Consider the following 4,913-nt stretch of genomic DNA (forward strand, 5'->3'; position numbering starts at 1 on the left):
AAGAGCTGGAAGCAAGATGCTCTGGGGCCCAACTCGCCCTTTGGAAAGAAGCCTGCACGTTGTGCCTTTCTGATCTAGGGCAATGTAGCACACCCAGCGCAGAAGTTCTGCTTCATCCAGATCAGGCCTGCAAAGAAACTGCGTTTCACAGGCCTTTGTATGAGATGTTCCCGGTAGGCTGTAAGAGCACTGTGCAGAGCGAGTTGTTTCTTAGCTTCCCAAAGAGCTGGAAGCAAGATGCTCTGGGGCCCAACCGCCCTTTGGAAAGAAGCCTGCACGTTGTGCCTTTCAGCTCTAGGGCAATGTAGCACACCCAGAGCAGAAGTTCTGCTTCAGCCAGATCAGGCCTGCAGAGAAACTGCGTTTCACAGGCCTTTGTAAGAGATGTTCCCGGTAGGCTGTAAGAGCACTGTGCAGAGCGAGTTGTTTCTTAACTTCCCAAAGAGCTGGAAGCAAGATGCTCTGGGGCCCAACTCGCCCTTTGGAAAGAAGCCTGCACGTTGTACCTTTCTGCTCTGGGGCAATGTAGCACACCCAGAGCAGAAGTTCTGCTTCAGCCAGATCAGGCCTGCAAAGAAACTGCGTTTCACAGGCCTTTGTAAGTGGTGTTCCCGGTAGGCTGTAAGAGCACTTTGCAGAGCGAGTTGTTTCCTAGCTTCCCAAAGAGCTGGAAGCCAGATGCTCTGGGCCCCAACTCGCCGTTTGGAAAGAAGCCTGCACGTTGTGACTTTCAGCTCTAGGGCAATGCAGAACACCAGAGCAGAAGTTCTGCTTCAGCCAGATCAGGCCTGCAAAGAAACTGGGTTTCACAGGCCTTTGTAAGAGATGTTCCCGGTAGGCTGTAAGAGCACTGTGCAGAGTGAGTTGTTTCTTAGCTTCCCAAAGAGCTGGAAGCAAGATGCTCTGGGTCTAACTCGCCCTTTGGAAAGAAGCCTGCACGTTGTGCCTTTCTGCTCTAGGGCAATGTAGCACACCCAGAGCAGTAGTTCTGCTGCAGCCAGATGAGACCTGCAAAGAAACTGCGTTTCACAGGCCTTTGAAAGAGATGTTCCAGGTAGGCTGTGAGAGCACTGTGCAGAGCGAGTTGTTTCTTAGCTTCCCAAAGAGCTGGAAGCAAGATGCTCTGCGGCCCAACTCTCGCTTTGGAAAGAAGACTGCACGTTGTGCCTTTCAGCTCTAGGGCAATGTAGCCCACCCAGAGCAGAAGTTCTGCTTCAGCCAGATGAGGCCTGCAAAGAAACTGTGTTTCACAGGCCTTTGTAAGAAATGTACCCGGTAGGCTCTAAGAGCACTGTGCAGAGCGAGTTGTTTCTTAGCTTCCCAAAGAGCTGGAAGCAAGATGCTCTGGGGCCCAACTCGCCGTTTGGAACGAAGCCTGCACGTTGTGCCTCTCAGCTCTAGGGCAATGTAGCACACCCAGAGCAGAAGTTCTGCTTCAGCCAGATCAGGCCTGCAGAGAAACTGCGTTTCACAGGCCTTTGTAAGAGATGTTCCCGGTAGGCTGTAAGAGCACTGTGCAGAGCGAGTTGTTTCTTAGCTTCCCAAAGAGCTGGAAGCAAGATGCTCTGGGGCCCAACTCGCCCTTTGGAAAGAAGCCTGCACGTTGTGCCTTTCAGCTCTAGGGTAATGTAGCACACCCAGAGCAGAAGTTCTGCGTCAGCCAGATCAGGCCTGCAAAGAAACTGCGTTTCACAGGCCTTTGTAAGAGATGTTCCCGGTAGGCTGTAAGAGCACTGTGCAGAGCGAGTTGTTTCTTAGCATCCCAAAGAGCTGGAAGCAAGATGCTCTGGCGACCAACTCGCCCTTTGGAAAGAAGCCTGCACGTTTTGCCTTTCAGCTCTAGGGCAATGTAGCATACCCAGAGCAGAAGTTCTACTTCAGCCAGATCAGTCCTGCAGAGAAACTGCGTTTCACAGGACTCTGTAAGTGATGTTCCCGGTAGGCTGTAAGAGCACTTTGCCGAGTGAGTTGTTTCTTAGCTTCCCAAAGAGCTGGAAGCAAGATGCTCTGGGTCTAACTCGCCCTTTGGAAAGAAGCCTGTACGTTGTGCCTTTCAGCTCTAGGGCAATGTAGCACACCCAGAGCAGAAGTTCTGCTTCAGCCAGATGAGGCCTGCAAAGAAACTGCGTTTCAAAGGCCTTTGTAAGAGATGTACCCGGTAGGCATAAGAGCACTGTGCAGAGCGAGTTGTTTCTTAGCTTCCCAAAGAGCTGGAAGCAAGATGCTCTGGGGCCCAACTCGCCATTTGGAAAGAAGCCTGCACGTTGTGCCTTTCAGCTCTAGGGCAATGTAGCACAACCAGAGCAGAAGTTCTGCTTCAGCCAGATGAGGCCTGCAAAGAAATTGCGTTTCACAGGCCTTTGTAAGAGATGTTCCCGGTAGGCTGTAAGAGCACTGTGCAGAGCGAATTGTTTCTTAGCTTCCCAAAGAGCTGGAAGCAAGATGCTCTGCGGCCCAAGTCGCCCTTTGGAAAGAAGCCTGCACGTTGTGCCTTTCAGCTCTAGGGCAATGTAGCACACCCAGAGCTGAAGTTCTGCTTCAGCGAGATCAGGCCTGCAGAGAAACTGCGTTTCACAGGCCTTTGTAAGAGATGTTCCCGGTAGGCTGTAAGAGCACTGTGCAGAGCGAGTTGTTTCTTAGCTTCCCAAAGAGCTGGAAGCAAGATGCTCTGGGGCCCAACTCGCCCTTTGGAAAGAAGCCTGCACGTTGTGCCTTTCAGCTTTAGGGCAATGTAGCACACCCAGAGCAGTAGTTCTGATGCAGCCAGATGGGGACTGCAAAGAAACTGCGTTTCACAGGCCTTTGTAAGAGATGTTCCCGGTAGGCTGTGAGAGCACTGTGCAGAGCGAGTTGTTTCTTAGCTTCCCAAAGAGCTGGAAGCAAGATGCTCTGGGGCCCAACTCGCCCTTTGGAAAGAAGCCTGCACGTTGTGCCTTTCAGCTCTAGGGCAATGTAGCCCACCCAGAGCAGAAGTTCTGCTTCAGCCAGATGAGGCCTGCAAAGAAACTGGGTGTCACAGGCCTTAGTAAGAGATGTACCCGGTAGGCTCTAAGAGCACTGTGCAGAGCGAGTTGTTTCTTAGCTTCCCAAAGAGCTGGAAGCAAGATGCTCTGGGGCCCAACTCGCCCTTTGGAAAGAAGCCTGCACGTTGTGCCTTTCAGCTCTAGGGCAATGTAGCCCACCCAGAGCAGAAGTTCTGCTTCAGCCAGATGAGGCCTGCAAAGAAACTGGGTGTCACAGGCCTTAGTAAGAGATGTACCCGGTAGGCTCTAAGAGCACTGTGCAGAGCGAGTTGTTTCTTAGCTTCCCAAAGAGCTGGAAGCAAGATGCTCTGGGGCCCAACTCGCCCTTTGGAAAGAAGCCTGCACGTTGTGCCTTTCAGCTTTAGGGCAATGTAGCACAGCCAGAGCAGTAGTTCTGCTGCAGCCAGATGAGGCCTGCAAAGAAACTGCGTTTCACAGGCCTTTGTAGGAGATGTTCCCAGTAGGCTGTGAGAGCACTGTGCAGAGCGAGTTGTTTCTTAGCTTCCCAAAGAGCTGGAAGCAAGATGCTCTGGGGCCCAAATCGCCCTTTGGAAAGAAGCCTGCACGTTGTGCCTTTCTGCTCTAGGGAAATGTAGCACACCCAGAGCAGAAGTTCAGCTTCAGCCAGATCAGGCCTGCAAAGAAACTGCGTTTCACATGCCTTTGTAAGAGATATTCCCGGTAGGCTGTAAGATCACTGTGCAGAGCGAGTTGTTTCTTAGCTTCCCAAAGAGCTGGAAGCAAGATGCTCTGGGCCCAACTCGCCCTTTGTAAAGAAGCCTGCACGTTGTGCCTTTCAGCTCTAGGCCAATGTAGCACACCCAGAGCAGAAGTTCTGCTTCAGCCAGATCAGGCCTGCAAAGAAACTGCGTTTCACAGGCCTTTGTAAGAGATGTACCCGGTAGGCTGTAAGAGCACTGTGCAGAGCGAGTTGTTTCTTATCTTCCCAAAGAGCTGGAAGCAAGATGCTCTGGGGCCCAACTCGCCCTTTGGAAAGAAGCCTGCACGTTGTGCCTTTCTGCTCTAGGGCAATGTAGCACACCCAGAGCAGAAGTTCAGCTTCAGCCAGATAAGGCCTGCAAAGAAACTGCGTTTCACAGGCCTTTGTAAGAGATGTTCCCGGTAGGCTGTAAGATCACTGTGCAGAGCGTGTTGTTTCTTAGCTTCCCAAAGAGCTGGAAGCAAGATGCTCTGGGGCCCAACTCGCCCTTTGGAAAGAAGCCTGCACGTTGTGCCTTTCAGCTCTAGGGCAATATAGCACACCCAGAGCAGAAGTTCTGCTTCAGCCAGATCAGGCCTGCAAAGAAACTGCGTTTCACAGGCCTTTGTAAGAGATGTACCCGGTAGGCTGTAAGAGCACTGTGCAGAGCGAGTTGTTGCTTAGCTTCCCAAAGAGCTGGAAGCAAGATGCTCTGGGCCCCAACTCGCCCTTTGGAAAGAAGCCTGCACGTTGTGCCTTTCAGCTCTAGGGAAATGTAGCACACCCACAGCAGAAGTTCTGCTTCAGCCATATGAGGCCTGCAAAGAAACTGCGTTTCACAGGCCTTTGTAAGAGATGTTCCCGGTAGGCTGTGAGAGCACTGTGCAGAGCGAGTTGTTTCTTAGCTTCCCAAAGAGCTGGAAGCAAGATGCTCTGGGGTCCAACTCGCCCTTTGGAAAGAAGGCTGCACGTTGTGCCTTTCAGCTCTAGGGCAATGTAGCACACCCAGAGCAGAAGTTCAGCTTCATCCAGATCAGGCCTGCAAAGAAACTGCGTTTCACAGGCCTTTGTAAGAGATGTTCCCGGTAGGCTGTAAGAGCACTGTGCAGAGCGAGTTGTTTCTTAGCTTCCCAAAGAGCTGGAAGCAAAATGCTCTGGGGCCCAACTCGCCCTTTGGAAAGAAGCCTGCA

The sequence above is a fragment of the Equus caballus genome, chromosome 12, assembly GCF_041296265.1.
Source record: "Equus caballus isolate H_3958 breed thoroughbred chromosome 12, TB-T2T, whole genome shotgun sequence".
In the NCBI taxonomy this organism is placed as follows: Eukaryota; Metazoa; Chordata; class Mammalia; order Perissodactyla; family Equidae; genus Equus; species Equus caballus.